This window comes from Mustela putorius, unplaced genomic scaffold (genome assembly GCF_011764305.1).
Source record: "Mustela putorius furo isolate JIRA1106 unplaced genomic scaffold, ASM1176430v1.1 tig00000738_pilon_pilon_pilon, whole genome shotgun sequence".
In the NCBI taxonomy this organism is placed as follows: Eukaryota; Metazoa; Chordata; class Mammalia; order Carnivora; family Mustelidae; genus Mustela; species Mustela putorius.
The window spans coordinates 7,382,737-7,402,342 of record NW_025421463.1 but is presented as its reverse complement, the minus strand read 5'-3'; the positions used below and the strand labels follow the sequence as shown (position 1 = coordinate 7,402,342).

At 50.0% G+C, this 19,606-nt stretch overlaps 1 long non-coding RNA gene across 1 annotated transcript; it reads right to left on the bottom strand.

Annotated features, from left to right (window-relative positions):
• Positions 1-823: 823 nt before the first annotated feature.
• On the bottom strand, positions 824-14,708 carry LOC106004899. The gene is made up of 3 exons (XR_001177966.2): positions 14,268-14,708; positions 7,756-8,052; positions 824-6,432 (listed from the first exon to the last, which is right to left on the bottom strand). It is a non-coding gene; the product is annotated as an uncharacterized LOC106004899 (long non-coding RNA).
• Positions 14,709-19,606: the final 4,898 nt, after the last annotated feature.

Genomic DNA, 19,606 nt, shown 5'->3' with positions numbered 1-19,606 from the left:
CTGGTGCCTTTCGCAGAGCAGAGCCCAATCGGTGGCACACTCAGCTCCCAGCCTGAGAGGAGGAGGCCCCTAGCAGAGCCTGGAGGTGGGAAGGTGTGCGACGTCAGGGGGCTCTGGGGGAACCAGGAGGGGAGCCACGGCCAAGCAGGCGGGAGTTCAGTTCAGGGCAGGCCCCAGACTCCTTGGAGAGGATACCTGCCTCCTTCACCATTCACAGGGGGCCTGCTTCGTGCCTGGTTGCATAAACCCATGGAATCCTCACAGCAATTTGAGTGGAAGGTATCAGTCAGGACTCTTTGGTTGCAAGTGACAGAACCCAACTCGCGCCCAGTAGGAACTGGCTTAAACTCCAAAGAAAGATACATTGGCTGCCAGAACAGGGCAGGCTGGGGAGGCTCTGCTGGAGGACGACTGGGAAGGGGGAGGAAGCCATCTTGAAGGCCGTCAACCTCCTCTCTCTCTCTCTCTCTCTCTCTCTCTCTGGCTTAGTTCTTTCAAGCCATAGTGCCCCCGCACCCTGCAGTGGAAACAGGAGCACCCCCTAAGCCCAAGCTGGCAGCCTCCCAGACTGACCCGGAGACTGAGGGCTTTTCCTCCTGATTCAAGCTGAACAATTCTAGGGAAAGACTCTCATTGGCCCAGCCTGGGTCACATGCTTACCCCCTGGACCAATCCCTGTGGCCAGGATGATGAGGGCAAATTAATGGCCCAGCTTGGGTCGGGTATTCCCACCCTTGTCACCAGGGGAGGGCCTGTCCGCGGAAGAATGGAGGACGGCCCTGGGCAGACAAAAGCAGTAACAGCAGGGCCGGTTGTGTTTGTTTTTAACCAACACCTTTATTTTGGAATAAATTTAGGTTTCGAGAAAAAAGGCCAAGGTAACCCAGGAGAATTGGGCTGTGTGTGCTTCACCCAGCTTCTCGTGATGCTAACGTAACCACAGTCTGTTTGTCAAGACTAGGAAACTAGCGCTGGTACGTTCAGAACTAAACTCCGGACTTCACTTAGGTTCGCGCGTGTGTCCACTAATGTCCTCTTTCTGCTCCAGCATCCTGCCCCGAGACCACATTGCGTTCAGTCATGCCACCCCCTTAGTCTTCTCTGCTCTGTGACAGGTTCTCATTTTTTCTCTTGCTTTTCATGACCTTGGCAGTTTTGAAGGGTACCGGTCGGGGATTCTGTACCCTGTCCCTTGGGGCTTGTCTGATGTTTTCTCACATCATGGGTCGTGCGACGGGGAGATGCTGCAGAGCTGCGATGCCTTTGTCATCCCTGTATATCAGTGGGTACGTGATGTCCACGTCACTGATGTTGCCAACCTTGAGCACTTGGGTAAGGTAGGATATACTCCCACTTGACAGATGGGGAAACTGAGGTTTGCAGGGGCTGAGCTGCTTTCTTTAGAGTGAGTAGCAAGACAGAATATGAACCAGGCCTGTCTGACTCCCATTATCCCACAGTTCCTTGGAGTTTTAGACAGGGAAACTGAGGCAGGAGCCCAGCTCTGGGGATGGGAAGGTGAGAAAGACTGCACCGTGGAATCTACATGTAAGGTTTACAGCAAAAAGACTGAGCCCCCAAATTCTTGCGGGTTCGAGGCCCTATCCAGATTGGCCTGGGGGCCTGGAAGTCACAGCAGACTCTAGCCAGGAGGGGCATGGAAAGGACACAGACTGGCACAAGGACCGTGGCTTAGCCAGGTAGGAAGTATGACGGAAGGAGGGAATGGCAAGTCTGACTAGGCAAGAGCAATCCAGGAGGGCTCCCTGGAAGAGAAGGCTGAGATTGTAGGAATAGTTGAGAAGGCAGCTCGCGAGAGAGGTCTGTCCCAGGCAATAGGAGAGCAAAGTGTTTAAGACCAGGTGCCATGAAATCCAACAAGACTGGGTTCAGTTTCTTGTGTTGTCACTGCCTGAAAAGTGGTCTTGGGCAAGTGACCCTTTGCCTCTGGCTCCCAGGCTTTCCCTGCCCTTCTCCCCTGAAATGCTCATTCCTGCGCCAGCTGTCAGACCTCTCCATCCTGGACCAGTTTCACACTTTGCAGGCTCCAGTGACAAGTGAAAATGTGGAACCCCTCTTTCAAAAATGATTTCAAGCAGTGAGACAGGACATTAAAGTATGGGATCCTTCAAGGCAAGAGTGACCGCATGGGTCACATGCCCATGAAACTGACCCAATTCTCAGCCCTCAGTGATGAGCCGGACCCTGTGATATGATGGCCATATTTTCTCTATGGGTCCCCAGCCATTCATCACCAACTGCCCACTGGCATCAGTGGGACCATCCCATTGAGCGGTTGCTTTGCACGTGGCTTGTCCTGGTCTTGCCCCGAGTGGAAGGCTGAAGGAGATGAACTCCGAGGTGCTTCCAACAGTTAAATTGCATCCTTTAATTTTATGACTTTAATATTTTTTTGTCGGGAAGCTTCTCAGCTCCCACACCTGAGATGCTACAAGGCAAGGGGTCAGGGTTTCCCTCATGCAGTCTCAAAACCCTGACGTCCCTAGGCGGCGTGGAGTTTTTAGAGGACAAAAGAACAAGTGGAAGAATTTCATCCACTTACATTGTGCAAATTTGAAATGGGAAATTAATGACGATCTTGTAGAAATCACTGGGTTCTTAAAAGGGCTATGTGTTTTCCAAAGTCCATCCATCCGGGATGGCGGGTCCAAAGAGACCCACTTTCCCTCAACAGAGTGCTGTTAGCCTGGCCAGCCCACATTTTTGCATTTTGTATGTTACTACTCGTTTGTTAACTTTGCTTCCCCATTCCCTTATGGTCAAGAGGCAGAATATTTGAATCAGCCTGCCAGCACACGTCTCTTCCCTCTGCCGTGAAAACGTGTGCAACTTGCTTTCTCTCTCTCGGGTTCCGTGTCTTTACCTGAAAATTTGAGACTAAATTAGTTCTATGTCTTCGGTTCCTTTTCTGGCTTAAAAATTCGAGTGGTGGGGGAAAAAAACCAACAACCATTTGATTCTGCTCATAGTTTTATGGGTCAGGAATCCGGGAAGGGCTCAGCTGAGCACCTTGTGCTTGGGGTTCTCGTGGGGGTGCCGTCAGATGCATTCTGGGACGGCTGTCATCTGATGGCCCAGGGGGACTATGCAGCATGTCCAGGATGGCTCACTCACACAGCTGGCGCCCGGTGTCTGTCCTAGGTTGGCAGTGCTAAAGCTGGTGACCAAACTGCTTACCTATATCATGGCAGCGTCAGGGAACTGGGCTTCCTCCAGAACAAGCGTCCCGGGAGAACCAGGCAGAAGCTACACAGCCTTTTCCTACCTGGCCTTGGCAATCACAAGTCATCCCTTCCCCTGCTTTCCACTGGTGACAAGTGAGTCGCTAACACCAGCCCAGATTAAAGGGGAAGGACATAGATGCCACTTCGTAATAAAAGTGTCCCCCAAAACTGGGAGCATGTTTTCAAACCATCACAATATATACAAAGCCCTCAAAATAGCGCTCGGGGCGTAAGAAGCCCTTGAACGCATTTGCTATTGGCGTACCACCCCGGATAACAAAAATGGATTGGTAAGACAAAAATGGTTTGTCGGACCAATCAAGTAGGGATGAAACTATTAATGAAAATTCTATATTCCCCAATAAGGCATAACCATCCACCATGGCTCAGATTTTGATGTGCCTATGAAATGTGCTGGGTTGGAAAGGTAGGATTTTGCACAAGGGGAAGAGGAAAAAGTAAAAATAGAATGTACAACCGAAATAACTGGAACTGAAACCACATCATGCCTATGGCCAGCATGGGGTCTCTCATGTCGGCATGGCCGGTGGTGGCGAGGAGCCTCTGAAGTTTGCCCATCTTTCCCCCCATAAAACAATCAAGCCATCGCTCTGGGGAACCATTGGCGTGTTTCTAGAACAAGCACGAAATAAAGCTTTCCAGCACAAAATTGATGACGTCCGTCCCTAAAGGCAGAGAAGGGACCAAAAGCACAAAGGCATTATTCATAGGCGCTTGCCTCGTAGAGACGTCTCGTTCTTTCTCTTAGCTGAACCAGGGGCAATACGTCCAGTGCTCAGCCCATCCTGAGAATTCTGATCCTGATTTCCCAGCCTCCCTTGCAGCTAGGGGTGGCCAGGCAAGCCTCTTCTGACCAATGAGATCGAAGCAGAAAGCCGCTGGTGGGCTTCCAAGAAAGTTTTTTTTTTTTCCTTTTAAAGAAGTCCGATGCATGGTGGGCTTTTCTTCCACCGTCTCCTCGCCTGGAACACGGACATAACGCTGGAGCCAGCTGTGATAGTCCCCTTGTCCCACCTCCGGGCTTCTTGTTGGGGGAGGAAAACAGCCACAGTGGACGCAGCAGACCGCTCCCTCCTCCTCAAAAGACTTCTCCTCTCGCTGTCCTCCCATTCGAGGGTCAAGTCCATGAGAAACAGGATGTTCATTGTCTTGTTCTCTGCTTTATCATCCCTATTCATTAGGTGAATAAAGAAACCTCTGGTTGTCCCCTAATATCTACTCTCTTTTTCTTCTGCAGAAATAGAAATGTGGGAGCACCTGAGTGTCTCAGTCAGTGGAGTGTCCGACTCTTGATTTTGGTTCAGGTCATGATCTCAGGATCATGAGATCAAGCCCCATGTTGGGCTCTGCGACAGGCATGGAGGCTGCTTGAGATTCTCTCCCTCTGCCTCTGTGCCTCCCTATCCCTCCCCACTACTTCTCACATGTAACTCCCACACACCCTCTCTCTAAAATAAATAAATATACGTATATATTTATATGTATATATATTCCATATAGATATAGATATATGGAAATTTTGCTGAATACATAACTGCCCAGATAAAGACTACATTTCCCAGCTTACTCTGCAGATGGGTGTGGCCATATGACTGGATTCTAGCCAGTGAAATGTGAACAGAGATGAGGTGTGCTATTTCCTATTCAAGCCCTCTAAAGGAAAAGTACATACCTCTCCTTTGTTTTTCTGCCCTTCCCACAGGCTGGACAGTGGCTGCAATGGCAGGAGCTGGAGCAGCCTTCTGAAACCAGCCAGCGGAGCCAACTGCAGATAGAGGAAGGCAGGTAATTCAATGAAAAACTGCAACCAATCAGTACTGGTCACACCATGCCCAGACTGTCATATCTGAGAGATATAAACATCTATCTTATTTAAATCTCTGTTATTCAGGCTTTTTTTAAATAACAGATCTATATTCTCAGGAATGCATCTTTATTTATTAAAACATCTGTGGTTGGATTTTTTCCAAACAGCCACAGCCTGATCTGTACGTATATGAGGGAGACATCCTCCATGATGTTTCTGGTCCTGTCCATCCCTTAACACTGGTGCTGCAGAGGAGTCCTCTGTCCTCCTCGTTCCTTGGTTAAGTTCATTATTTGCGAGCCACGACGTGGACTGGAAGGGGCACTGAGGTGAGGACCGACTCTCCGTTGCCATGTAGGCTGCTAGGAAGGGCAGAGCTACGTGGATGGAGGCACTTGCTTGGGAATGCCAGTGCTCAGAGCTGATTCACAGTGAGCAGCTGGCAGGCAACAATGTGCTTCCAAATTTTCATTCAGTGCCGAGAGAAATTGAGAATATTACAAGTGCAATCAAGCCAAGGCCACTGAGTGGACGTTTTTTTAGCCAGCTGTCAAAAGAGATGGGCTGAACAAAAGTCTGCTTTTCCAACCTGAGCCACGCTCGCTCTTGAATGAAGGTGTACAGCAAGTTGTTTGTTTTTTGCTTGTAATGAGGGCCAAGATTCACAGTCTTTCTCTGTGACCCAATAACGCCAACGAAAACCATTCCTTTGATTCTAAGAAACATGACTTGTCTGTACAGTCAGCATCTAGAATAATCGGGCTCCATCAAATGTTCACATCTGATAAAAAGATACCAGGGTTTTTGCAAGACTGACTGTGGGGCAAATTTCTTGATTCCCCAACAGCCCGACTGTCCCAGCCCCTGACGACTCTTCCCACTGCTTGTCGGGAGAAATCGATGACACGGCAGCGAGCATATTAAAAGCCACATCCAAGAGCTGCTGCCGAACAAGAAGGAATGTCTTCCAGCGTGAAATGCAACCAAAGTGGGGTCTGGGCGGTTGGTTCTGACAGCATTCCAGCTCAGGAGAGTGCCAAGCGTGGCATCTTCCCTTCTGACAACACCAGAAAGAGGCCTCCGTGCGAAATCGCTTCTTCATCAACTCGGGGGCTGTGTCCAATCCTCAAAGCCCAGGACCATCTCCCCACCATCAGGCACCTGTCCCTGTCCCCACCAACCTGTGGCTGAGCGATGGGTTGTCTGCTCCAGTGAAATCAAGAGAAGCAGATGCTTGGATGGGAGCCATGAGCTGCTGAACGAGCTAGCTTGTCATTGGGCCAGATGGGGAGGCCTGGCTCCTTCATCCACTTGGCAAGACATGATGGAGGACCTACTATGTGCCTGGAACACGAGGGTCTGGAAAATCAAAATAAAAAATAAAAAAGACAGGTGATTACACAGTGATCTCTTCCAGTGAAATGAAGGCAATTTTCAATTGTGGTAAAATATACATCATGAAATTTACCATTTTTAAAAAATAGACTTTTTTTTAAGATTTCATTTATTTATTTATTTGACAGGCAGAGATCACAAGGAGGCAGAGAGGCAGGCAGAGAGAGAGAGGGAGGGAAGCAGGCTCCCTGCTGAGCAGAGAGCCTGATTCAGGACTTGATCCCAGGACCCTGAGATCATGACCTGAGCCGAAGGCAGCGGCTTAACCCACTGAGCCACCCAGGTGTCCCCCAAATTTACCATTTTTAAGTGTACATTGCAGTGACATCAAACACATTCCCAGCCTTACGTGACCAGTGCCGCTGTCCATCTCGAGGACGTGCTGATCCTCCCCAGCGGAATCCCTGTGCCCATTTAACACCAACGCTCTGTCCCCAGCCCCCGGGGAACCGTCATTCCACTTTCTGTCTTTATGGATTTGACTCTCCCAGGCACCTCACCCAAGTGGGATCCTCCAGAATGTGTCATTCGGTGTCTAGCTTCTCTCACTTGGCATGAAGCCTTCAAGGTTCATCCATGTGGTAACACGGATCAGAACGTTATTCCTTTTTCTAAGGTTGAATAAGCTTCCATGGCATGTGTTTGTTTTACACGTTTGGTATGTTTATGTCTGTTTCGTAATTGGCTTAGCCATTCATCATCTGATGGACATTTGGGTTTCTTCCACCTTTTGGCTCTTGTGAATAACGCTGCCGTGAATTGCCGTGAATTTCGGGGTGAGTTTGAGTCTCTGCTTTCAGGGTTCTTGCAAACTCCTTTGAGTTTATACCTGGGAGCAGACTTGCTGGCTCCCATAGTAATTCTATGTTTCCCTTTTTTTTTTTTTTTTTTTTTAAGAGAGAGAGAGCTTATGAGCATGGGGGAGGGCAAAAGGAGAGGGAGAGAGAGGATCTTTTTTTTTTTTTTTTAAAGATTCATTCATTCACTGTAGAGAGCATGTGTGAGTAGCGAGGGGAAGAAGAGGGAGACAGAATCCTTATGCAAACTCCCCACCGAGCTCGGAGCCCCATGCAGGGCTTGATCCCACGACCTGTGAGATCCTGACCTGAGCCCAAACCCAGAGTCGGATGCTTCACCCACTGCACCACGCAGACACCCCTCGATATTTTTCTGGAGAAACCGCCAAGCTATTTTCCAAAGTGGCTGTACCATCCTACATTCTACCATTAACTTTAAACATATTTTATTTAGATTTTTTTTAATTATGACAAATCATTTCTTAATTACCTAGGATTGGTGGTTCACCTGTGCCGTGATGTAGCCCAAGGTGTCACGGCAGGGTGCAAGGCTGCTCTGTGGGTCTTCAGTTCCACGGTTCTGGAGCAGGACACTGAGGTGCTGAGGTCCTGTTGTGCCCAGACTGACGTGAGGCACTGTGGGGTACAGTCTGTGGGTGCACCTCCAGGCCACGGCGTTGGGTGTGGGGTCAGTCAGCTGTGTCTTCCCCAAACTGTTTTGGAAGAAGGGCATCTGGAGGGGAAGTGGCTGAGAGCTGGCTGAGGCCGGCACCATGTTCGAGAAGGACTGAGAGAAGAGAAAATCATTCATGGCACAAACATCGTCTGAGCACTGGCCTCACTGGGAGCCAGCCTGTGCAGACGAGCAGATCCAGCCCTCCTGTCCAGAGAGCCCAGTGAGTCTCTGCTTCCACCAAGTCTAACAAGCTCACTGAAGGTCTCCCCAAAACACCCACTCCCACACAATAATAGCTGCTCATGAGGGGTGCACCATATGCTGGCCAACTACTAAGCCCACCACATGGATTAACACTTCATCCTTATAGTAAGCCCCATTTCACAGGTGAGAAGATAACTATAGCTCAGAGAGGGTGAGTAGCTTCCCAAGATCACACAGCCGGAGGGGGAGGTGTCCACGCAAGTCACCCCAAACTACCTCTCTAAATGTGAGAGCCTTTTCTGAAGACACTGGAAGCAGCACCAGCCAGGGGGTTGGCATCACACACTCCGCAGAATCCAGAATCTTCTAAAGCCCCTCTTAGAGGGGAGGCCTCCCCCAGGGACATCTCCCTGCCCCTCCCCAATGTGTCCCTGGGTCCTCCTTCCTTCTGCCCAGACCCCCAGCACACCCTCCCCTCCCCCCCCCCCGCCCCTAGCCTTCAGCCCAAGACAAATAGCTCCTTCCTTCTGTAAAGCAGTGACGGACACATCCCACCCACCATGGCGGCCTCCACGGAAAGCCAGGCTCTCCCAAGAGCAGCCCCACCCGCTCGAGAGCAGGCAGGACTGCTGAGAGCAAACATTTTTCTCCTTTGTCACATAGAGTAATAGACTCTTGAAAAATCACATACTTGGAGGATCACAGCTGAATCTTATAATCTGAGACTCTCCATCAAAGAACCTTACAACCATGGGCTAATAGAATCTCGGAGCCAGTGACTCGAGAATCCCAGAACGCTACAGTCTCTCCATCCCAGAATGGGCAGGGGCTGATACGGAGTGGCCCGGCCGGTGGGCTGACCTGGGGCAGGCCGGGGCGGAAGAGTCAGAGAGGCGAGGGAGCCTTGGGGTTCAGAGGCAAGGGCGGGGGCGGAGGACAGAGGCTCAGCCTGTTGTCATGCCAGAGGAAGGAGTTGGCGTGTGAGGCCTGGCTCTGTTACTGATGGTTTTTAATTATGTAAATCAGCCCAGGGCCTGCGCCTGGCACAGGCTCGGCATCCATCAGCCGGCGGGGGAATTAATCAATAAATAACCAGCTGGATAGGGCCCGGGCATAAGCACCCAGCCACACCCCATCCAGCACCCCAGAAGGGTCCTCCCCAGCTGGCAGGAGTAAAGGGATTACAAGCAGCTCAGGCCATCAGTGTGGTTTCACACACACACACACACACACACACACGCATGCACCACGTGTGTCCCCACAGCTTTGGACCCATCACGTAGATGTAGAGGGGTACACGCCTGTCCGCAGGGACCCTGGGCTGTGGCCACCCCTGTGTGCCAGACACACACCTCCGCATGCACAGCCCAGCACACGTCTGGGAGCAAGGCCATGGGAGGCCAACCTCACACCTGTCTCAGGTGGGACAGAGCTTGACCACCTGAGACAGACCCTTTTACCACCACGACCACCCCCTGCAGCTGGTCTGGCTGGGCTGATGCCCTCATTTTGCATATGACAAAGATGAGTCGCAGAGAAGGGACTTGTCCTGGATTCTATCTGGGGGTCCTTCCTCTTCCCCTGACCGCCCTTGCCCCCACCCAAAGGTTCGAAGGGGCTCTAGATCCAAAAAAACTGGGGCAGAAAAGTTGAGTGGGGCGAATGCTAGAGCCCCCCAAGCCACCCCAAGGAATGCCACCCCTCCCTGAGAGCAGGAGCCTTGGTGAGCTGGCCAAGGGCAGGGCAAGCCTGCCCCCCAGTGGGGCCAGGCTGGTGGGGAGGAGCCTTCCTGCTCCCCCAGGGAACAGTGATAGATTGCCCTCTCCCACCCAGCATGCTCACTCCAGCTCCCCAGCACGGTCCCCATGAATCTGCCTCCCCATCTGGGCCCTGGCTCTTCCTTGATTACTTTCCAACATCAGGGTAGGTATTTTTGACCATCCCTAGCACAGGAGGGGGCTCATAGGAAGAATCATAAAATTAATGGACACATTTCTTCTTCCTTCACCCCCTTCTCTGTGCCTCTGGCTTTCTGCTGGCCTCTACTTCTCTCTGGTTGGGATCACTAAATACTGAACAGAGAAATGACCCAGGACGTGAATGCGTTTCACCCAGCATGCCGTAGACCTCTGTCTCTGGGTCCGGCTGACAGTGTAGCTGGGGTCACCTCAAAACACCCACTTCCCTCACCCTCAGCCCAGGGGTTTCCCAGCCACCACCTCCCCAGGAAGCAGGAAGAGGAAGTGGGAAGCAGTCCTGCGTGGTGTAAGCAGACTCAGCGGACCCTGCGGGGAGGTTGGGAAAGAACCTTGAGAACCAGGGGTCCCCAAGGCAGTCAGCCCTTTGGAGCGATCACTCCTTGGAGCAGCTGATGAAGACCGTGGACTTCAGTGAGGGACCAAGGTGCACAGTGCTGGGAATTCAAAACTATAAGAACAGTGGTCAGTAAGCTCAGTGCCTGGAGCCAGCCTCCCTAAGTCTAAATCCAGGCTCAGCCATTTAAGTAGCTGTGTGACCCTGGGCAAGTTGTGTCTCAGTTTCCTTTGGGGTAAGGTGGAGTGAGTAATAGTACCTCCATGACAGGCGAGTGGGTATATACTCTTTAGAAGAGTCACTGATGAACACAGTTAGATGCTCTAAAAATTAGCAATTGTTAACCGTAATTAAATGTGCCCGTACACAGACCTTTGTGTGCATCAGAATGCCCAGGAGGGCTTTTAAAAATCCAGGTTGCTGGGCGCCTGGGTGGCTCAGTGGGTTAAGCCGCTGCCTTCGGCTCAGGTCATGATCTTGGGGTCCTGGGATCGAGTCCCGCATCAGGCTGTCTGCTCAGCAGGAGCCTGCTTCCTCCTCTCTCTCTCTCTGCCTGCCTCTCTGCCTACTCGTGATCTCTGTCAAATAAATAAATAAAATCTTAAAAAAAAATAAAATAAAATAAAATAAAAAATAAAAATCCAGGTTGCTGCCCCTCCTCCCCACTCCCCGGGGCTTCTTCCTCAGCAGGTGTGGGTGGGGCTTGATGTTTGTGTTTCTAACACATTACTATCCCATGCTGGGATGGCTGGTCTGCAGGCCACCCTTTGTGAACCCACTAAAGCCTATGTTGGTGCTCACTATCCAGCTCAGCTCCCCAACCTGCTCTTCAACTTGAGAACTGAGACCTGGAAAGGTAAGGGTGGACCTGGCCAGGCCTCCCCAGAAGAGGAGGAAGTAGAAGGTCCATCACTAGCACTCCACCTCCCCGCCAACACCTTCTCTGCTGACTCCAGGAGCAGAGGCAGAATTTGCCTTCCCTGCCAGAGGTAATCTTTTAATCTCTTTGGTTTTAATCTTGCATGGCAGCATAAACCCAAATCCACAAGGGGGGAAAGGAAGGGGTCAGGGATACAAATCTCTTGTCCTGGGGAGGCACACAAATCTCTTGTCCTGGGGAGGCAAGTAATCCAGGCTTTTAACCCTGCATTTTATCAAATTTTTCATCCCAGCTCAGCCTTCCTCACCCCCTACTCCTGAGAGGCACTTCTAGTAGAAGATGAGGCTGCAAAGAGAGCAAACAGATGGCGTGAGGCCAGGTGGAGTCATGTGTTAAAAATGACTCCACCTGGGAGGGCAAAGCTTTCTTAAGTGGAACACAAAACAACATAAGAGGAAAATGGTACATTGTGCTTTGTTACAATTAACAGTTATAGTCATCAAAAGATACCATTAAGAGAAAGAAAAGCCAATTCACAAATGCAGAAAAGATATTTCAATACATAAATCTGACAAAGGATTAGTATCCAACATATATAAAGAACTGCAAATTAATAAGAAAAAAACTCACTTTTTTTTTTAAATAGGCAAAAGACACAAACTGGCATTTCATGAAAGACCATATGCAATAATCAATATGCACATGAAAAGACACTCAACATTATCAACCATCAGAGATGTGCAAATTAAAACCACGATAAGCTATCATTCACATCCGTAGGAATGGCTACAATTGAAAAGACTGGAAAATATCAAATATAGGAAAGATACACAGCCAGTGAGAGTGGCCATGATTCAACTATTTGATAGTTTCTTACAAAGTTAAATATATATCTCTTCCCTGACCCAACCGTTCCACAACTAGGTACTTGCCCCAAAGAAGTGAAAGCATATGTCTACACAAAGATGTGAACACAAAGGCTCACTGTACCTTTGTTCATTACAGCTCTAAACGGGAAACAACCCAGATGTCCGCCAATAGATAAATGAATAGGTGGGGGTCCTGGGTGGCTCAGTCAGTTAAGCATCTGCCTTCCCAGGGATCTGGAATTGAGCCCCATATCAGGCTTCCTGCTCAGTGACAGTCTGCTTCTCCCTTTGCCTCTCCTCCTGGCTTGTGTTCTGTCTCTCACTCATTCTCTCTCTCTCTCTAAAATAAATAAATAAAAATCTTTTTTAAAAAAACGAATAGACAAATGGTAGCATAACCCACAGTGGAATATTACTCAGCAATAAAAAAGAACCAGCGACAGATATATATATGCCCCAAGCAGGATGAATCTCACAAGCAGGCTAAGTCTGAGAAGCCAAAAGAAAAAGAATACATTGCATGACTGTTTACATGAAGGGTAAGAATGGGCAAAACTAATCTCTAGTGATAGAGGTCAAGATCGTGGTTGCCCTTTGGGAGAGGAAAGGTTAGTGACTAGGAAGGGACATAAGGAACCTTCTGGGGTGCTGGGAATGTTTGACAAACAGGTAAAATTCATTGAAGTATACACTTAAAATCTACACTTTCCTTTCCTGTGTGTAAATTATAAAAGTTAGAGTAAAAATGAAGTGAAAAGACGCTACATCTGCAACGTGTGTTCAGACCATCCCTTCTCCCCTTTGAGATTCAAAGAATGTGGGCCCCAGCCCAGCTCTGCCACAGTGTAACTTTGAGCCTTTATTTTACCCACTCTCAGCCTCAGTTTCCCTATCTGTAAAAAGGAAAGAATCTCTACCAGTCTGTGGGGAGAATCAGTGTGATAAGGAGGTGAAGATGCCTTGGGCAGTGAAACGTTCCCTTGGATTGTCACAACCCTTGAGACCCCCTCCCAGGGCCTGGCAGAATGAGGGGGTTGTGTGCATGAACTTGGTCACTGGACCTGGGCCCCCTGGGGCTGGGCCTACAGGAGTGTCAAGAGGTCTTCCTAGACAAGCTACCATCTTCTGGTCACCCACATCTTCAAGACTCCAAGCTACCCCATTCTGCCCTCCAGAGGGACCACCCAGACCTCCAACCTAGTGCCAAACTCTACCACCACCGCCGTCATCACGGTTCCTTCCAGAACATACCTGCAAGACACAGAGCCCCCTACTTGGCAGCCTCCTCCTCTCTCCCCCCAACCCTGCCGTGGTTGTCCAGCAGGACCCCTCCCCCAATGTTGGAACTACTCCAGGACACTAAGGGGAAGATAAAACCCCAAACTAGCACACCCCTATGGGCCTGTGTGCTGGCACTCACCGCTAGGGATCCTTCCCCTAACCCTCTCTAGCTGTTTGGTCTAAAACAGTCATAGCACCTGGAAAAAGCAACAGCCTTCGCTTTTAGGTGCATAGGATGCTACAGTACTCTGGGCCAGAGACTGCAGAGTACACTTATCATGCCCCATCTCCCATTTTCCTTAGTAACTACAAACTCATATGGCAATGTGCCCAGCTGAAAGATTCCATTTCCCAGCCTCCCTTGCAGCAAGGCAAGGCAAATGAGGGCAAGCATAAATTGTTAGGTTGGGACAGAGGGAAACATTCAGCTGGTCTATACCTACCACCCCAGAAAGTAGATGTGATGATGGAGATCCAGCAGCCACCTTGGAACATGAGGTGACTTTGAGGATGGAAGCCACATGCTAAAGTTGGTGGGACTAAGAAAAAGAAGGAGCCTGGGTCTCTGACAAAGCTGTTGAGCCCCCCATCAGCCCTGGACTCTCCTACCTCCTGACATCCTTTGTGTGAAAGAGAAATAAGCCTTAATCTGGTTCAAGCCACCATTACTTCTCATCTCTGTTATCCACAATGGGAGACAATCTGACCTGATACATGAAAGCTTTGTGAGGTTGCAATTATTGTGAAACCCTCACCTCTTACACTCCCAGACACCCTACCTCCGTCTCGGGCAGCCATGATGCCCCAAAGACCAGTGTTCAAATCCCAGCTCCCAGACACTGTGGATCAGCCTTGGCCATGACCCGCAGCAGACCCCGCAGCATGGCGTCCGGGGCGCTCTGAGCAGATCACTGCAGCTAGAGCTCTTCACACAAGGGCCGCGAAGCCTGCAGGGTACCGATCTGGACAGCATGCCTGTTGTAGAGACAAAGGGGACCCCAGAATATTTACAAATTGCAAAGAGCAAACAACAGAACACTAGCCAGGTGGGGTAAAACTCTCCTCTGAGCTTCTCCTCCTCCGTCTTGGCCACATGACATGGAAGAGTTGGCAAGAAGCTCCCTGGTGAAACTAAGGTTTGCAGTTCTCCTGCAAGGGGGGTACTTTTGGGGTGCCTGGGGGGCTCAGTCGGTTGGGTATCTGCCTTCCTCTTGGGTCATGATCCCAGGTCCTGGGATCGAGCCTGGCAACAATCAGGCTCCCTGCTTAGAGAAGAGCTTGCTTCTCCCTCTCCCTCTACAGCTCCCCCTGCTTGTGCTCTCTCTCTCTCTCTCTCTCTCTCTCTCTGCCAAGTAAATAAATAAAGTCTTTAAAAAAAAAAAAAAAAAAAAAAGAAGGGGCACAGTTCAGCCATGCTGTGACCACCCTCCATGAATGTCCTACAATGCATGACACAGCGGCTGGGGACACAGCAAAGGCACCAGACAGCCAGGGTTCAAATTTCTGCTCCACGCACTTGGCTCTCCCTGTGTCTTAGTTTCTTCATCTGAAAAATGGGCACCAGTAGCTGAGGATTCTGGAGGCCTACCTGGGAAGGGCTTACAGGCTGCCTGGTACACACTAGGAGGGGCTGTTGACCGTCAGCCACAGCCGTCATATTCACACTGAGAACTTTCTTTCTTTAGGTCTGTGTGTTGTAGGAAACTGAATTTACTCACCAGTTCTGGAACATTTCATCCCCTGACTTCACACTCACTGCTCTTATTAGAATTAACCCTCTGAAGAGCCTCCGGGCACAGGTGGTGCAGCTGGAAGCTTTTCCTCTTGCTTCGGTTTATGCAAGGGAGAATAAGTGTGATTACAGGTGACTCATTTGTCAAACACAAGGTCAGAAATCTCAATTTGTCCATGTCACCAAGGCAGCGCCAGGAAGCTCCCTACATCCCAAACTATCCCCACCCCACCCCCACGCGGACAGAAATTCCACCATTAGAGCCGAGGCACCCTTAGGAAGAGAAGCAATTTAGGAGCCCAGCATCCTGGAGTAAATGCGCGGATCCAGGTCAGCAACGGGGAGTGAATCTCACAAGGAAAGGGATGGAAACGCCACGGGCAAATTTTTGGCTCTTCTCAGGGCAGTTGAGAAACCTGCAGCCACTAAGAGCTGTGAGCTCAGTCTCACCCACCTACACACACACACACACACACACACACACACGCATGCACGCACACACACACAACACACCACTAATCGCTTTGCCCCAGCAGTCCGGGCTTAAGCGGCTATGTAGGCTAGCCCCACCCCCGCCTCCAGCTGCACCGGCCACCTCGGTCCCAACTCAGGGTGCCCAGAGGCTCAGCTGGGAAACTCTTGAGGGCTGGAAGTGGAATTCACCAGAGCCAGCCGCCCCCAGTGGTAACGCTCCACCCCGCTCCCTCCCTCTCTCCCTCCTCCTCTCTCTTCTCTCTCTCTCACACACCCATACACTCTCTCTCTCCTACACAGACACACAGTCAGAGACAACATACTAGACAGAGACACACACTGAACTGTCCTCCCAAAGGTATGACAAATCCGGAGAAGCCATACAGAAGCGTCCTGTCCAGGAGAAAGCGACAGCCCTGAGCTCGCTCACACCAGGTCCTTCCCCGCCATCGGGGTCTCTCTCTGACCCCCCCCCCCCGCCAAGCCCCCCATTCCTACCCCAGCCAGGCATTCCGCCCACCCCCCGACACTCCACGGGAGCCCCCCACGTCTTTTCCCTAGGAGGGGTCCCCTTGCCCCCCACCCCCTTTTCCAGCACTCTGGGCGCCCCAGGAAACTGCTCACCCTCCCGTACTTCCCCCATTAATGTCCCTCCTGGCCCTGGAACTATAAGAATCCAGGAACAGGGACAGCATCCTCCACTGTCCCCCCCCAACCCTGCACAACAGGGCCACCCGTAAGCACATGGAGGAGCAGGGCCGCCTTCCCCTCCCCTTGCCCTGGGGCTCAGCCCTCATCTCTCCTCCTTGGGAGCCACTGGCGGCTCTTCTCATTTTCCAGCAAGTGGCATGAAAACAGAGATTAGCACAATTAGAGAAAAGTCGGCGGAGGGCAAGGCAGGAGCCACCACGGTTCCTAATTACCAGCTCCAGCAAGGCATGGTAAAGCACAGACACTCACACAGATGACAAATGTGCACAGATTCCACCGCAGGGAGGGGCACAGGGAGGGGGGAAGCCCAGTTCCGTTCGCGCTTCTCCCGTTTTTGTTTCAATCTGCTCTCTGCTGTTTGCCGCAGCTTTCTCATCCACGCACCCCAGAGAAGCAGCCGGCTCCCAAATGATTTCAGTCCCATTCTATGGAAGGGGAAACTGTGGCCCAGGAGACCGGAGAAGAATGGTTTCAGAAGGCCCAGTCCACAGGACCCGTGTTCCTGGCTGAAGGTGGGGATCAGGGTGGCCCCCGTCCCAAGGTGAGGTCCCCGGGGGCCCTCCGTGCTGTTTTCTGTTCTTCTCTTCTCCCGGAAAATAATCAGCAAAGGGCTGACGTACACAGGCATGCTGTCCGGTGCTCGTGATGGGCTCAGATCTGCACGGGGGGGTAACCTTCCCCTACAGCAAATGGCAGAATTATTTCACTGATGGCTGCTGTCCCCAGCTGGTCACGTTTTGCTGAGCCTGGTAGATATGCTGTGTATGGAGGAGTGGTTTTCTCAGAATCTGAGAGCCGGGGGTCCATTTTCACGCCCCTTCTCCGAGGAGGCTCTTCCCAAGGCAGGCCTGGTCCCCCACAGCAGCTCCCCAAGCATCCTAACCTTCCTGCCTGGCCCACCTTGCCCTGAGCCTGGGATCCGGGCAAGAGGCCAGCAGTGGTGCTGGAGTGCCCCCTGGTGGTGATAGAGTGCCCTGCCCACCGGGACTCCAACCAGTGGAGCAGCAGGCTAGCCCCCTCCACTCACTCGCCTCCAGGGCTGCCTGCCCCGGGCCAAGAGAAGAGTGACTCCTGTGGGAGAAACACAAAGCCCCAAGCCCTGAAGAAGCTGACAATGACTTCGTTCCTGTTCCAGCATCAGGGAGTGCGGAGGCTCCTGGAGGGACACCAGGCATAGTCAAGCAAGAGGGCAGGGAGGGTGCCCAGTATTGTGTGGGGTCCACTGTGGGATGGATGAATGAGAAGAATGAGAGAATGAATGAATGAATGAATGAATGAATTCCGTATTTCCTAAAAGGTGGTGTGAATGTCACTAGAATACAAGAGGTACTTTTTAGAGACTAGTAACTTGTTTAAAAATGGTATACTTATTTTTTAAAGATTTGTTTATTTATTTTAGAGAGAGAGTACGAGTGGGAGGGACAGAGGGAGAAGGAGACAGAATTTCAAGCCGACTCTGCTCTGAGTGCAGCCAGACCCGAGACTTGATCTCATGACTCTAACATCATGACCTGAGCCGAAACCAGGAGTCAGACGCTTAACTGACTGAGCCACCCAGGCACCCCTGATATACTTTTTTTAATGTGTGTTACTTAAAATATATCTGGCCCATCCACTTGATTCTACAAAGTGTCTTTTTAAAATAAATGTCTTGGGGCATCTGGGTGGCACAGTGAGTTAAACATCCAATTCTTGGTTTGGCTCCGGTCGTGATCTCAGGATTGTGAAATCGAGACCCACACTGCACTCCACACTCTGCACGGAGCTACTTGGGATTCTCTCTCCCTTTCCTTCTGCTTCTCTGTCGGTTCCTTTCTCTCTCTAATAAATACATCTTTTTTTTTAAATAAAATTTTAAAAAAATAAAAATAAAAATAATTTAAAAAATAATAATAATAAATAAATAAAATAAAATTTAAAAAATTAAATAAGATAAATGTCTTTAAGTACAAAAGCGTCAATGCCAGGAAAAACAGAGTGTAAATAACGTGTTGGTCTCCCCAGGACCTAGCAAAGAAGGTGTGTGATAAATGCTGGTGTTACCAAAGGAATGAACAAAGAGATGGTCAGGCACCTGTGGCTTGGCTGTAGAAAGCAGGAGGTCCCAAACGTGGCTGTAGGTTGGAATCATCTGGAGAGCTTTAAAAAACATCTCCGGGCAGGTGTGTATCTCTGACTGTCAGGGGGGCTGGAGAAGAAGCCCCTGTGTCCTGGACATTCAATGTGGGCACCAAATGAGGAGCAGCCTGGCTTCCCTACCATTTGAGATCGTGAAACTGCCATCATCAGAGGAAGCAAGCCATGCTCGGTGCCCTGGGATCCATCCTCATGCTGGGTGAATGGCTGAAATGAATGAACTTGAAGATATTCAAGGAAAGAGAAGTGAGCTTATGTTTGCATAAACTACTTCAAAGTAGCACAGGGTATAAAGTTGACATGCATTTACTATGATTTTACCATATTGGTTAAATATTTCCCATTTATCCGTCTTGCACATTATGTTTTACTTACCATATGTCTTCACTATGCATTAATACAAGTATTACAATAATTGCTGTTCAGGACATAGAGCATTTTCTGTCCTGAGTTTATTTACAAGTTGGTTCTTCATTTATTACAATTATCTCCCCCTCGAAAAATTGTCCCTTATTGAAAACTATGCCTAGTTACTTATGAACATGTATTAACATAAAGTGGTTAATGTAGTCATAATCTATTTATCTGTTTTAATTGGATCCTGGTTTGCTCCTAGGAATTTTCACTTGCTTTCTTGAGTAGATGTTGAAGGAGCAAGTGGCTTGGTGTGGGCTTTGTAAAGAGGTGCTGTTTGCTTCTCTCTCATTTTTTTAAGGGTTTATTTATTTATCTGACAAATGGAGATCACAAGTAGGCAGAGAGTCATGAAGCAGGGAAGCAGGCTCCCTGCCAAGCAGAGAGCCCAATGGAGGGCTCGGGCTCGGGCTCGGGCTTGATCCCAGGACTCTGAGATCATGACCTGAGCCAAAGGCAGAGACTTAACCCACTGAGCCATCCAGGTCTCCTGCTGTTTGCTTCTAAATCTACATGTAGACTAGAAAGTGCAGGTTGAGTTAATAGCTGATGTGAGTTGTTATCTTGCTAGATACTATTAATAAGAGCAAAGAACTTTCAGTTGTGAATTTTCATGGCTATACCTCTGGGAAAGAAGTGACAGAAATAAAA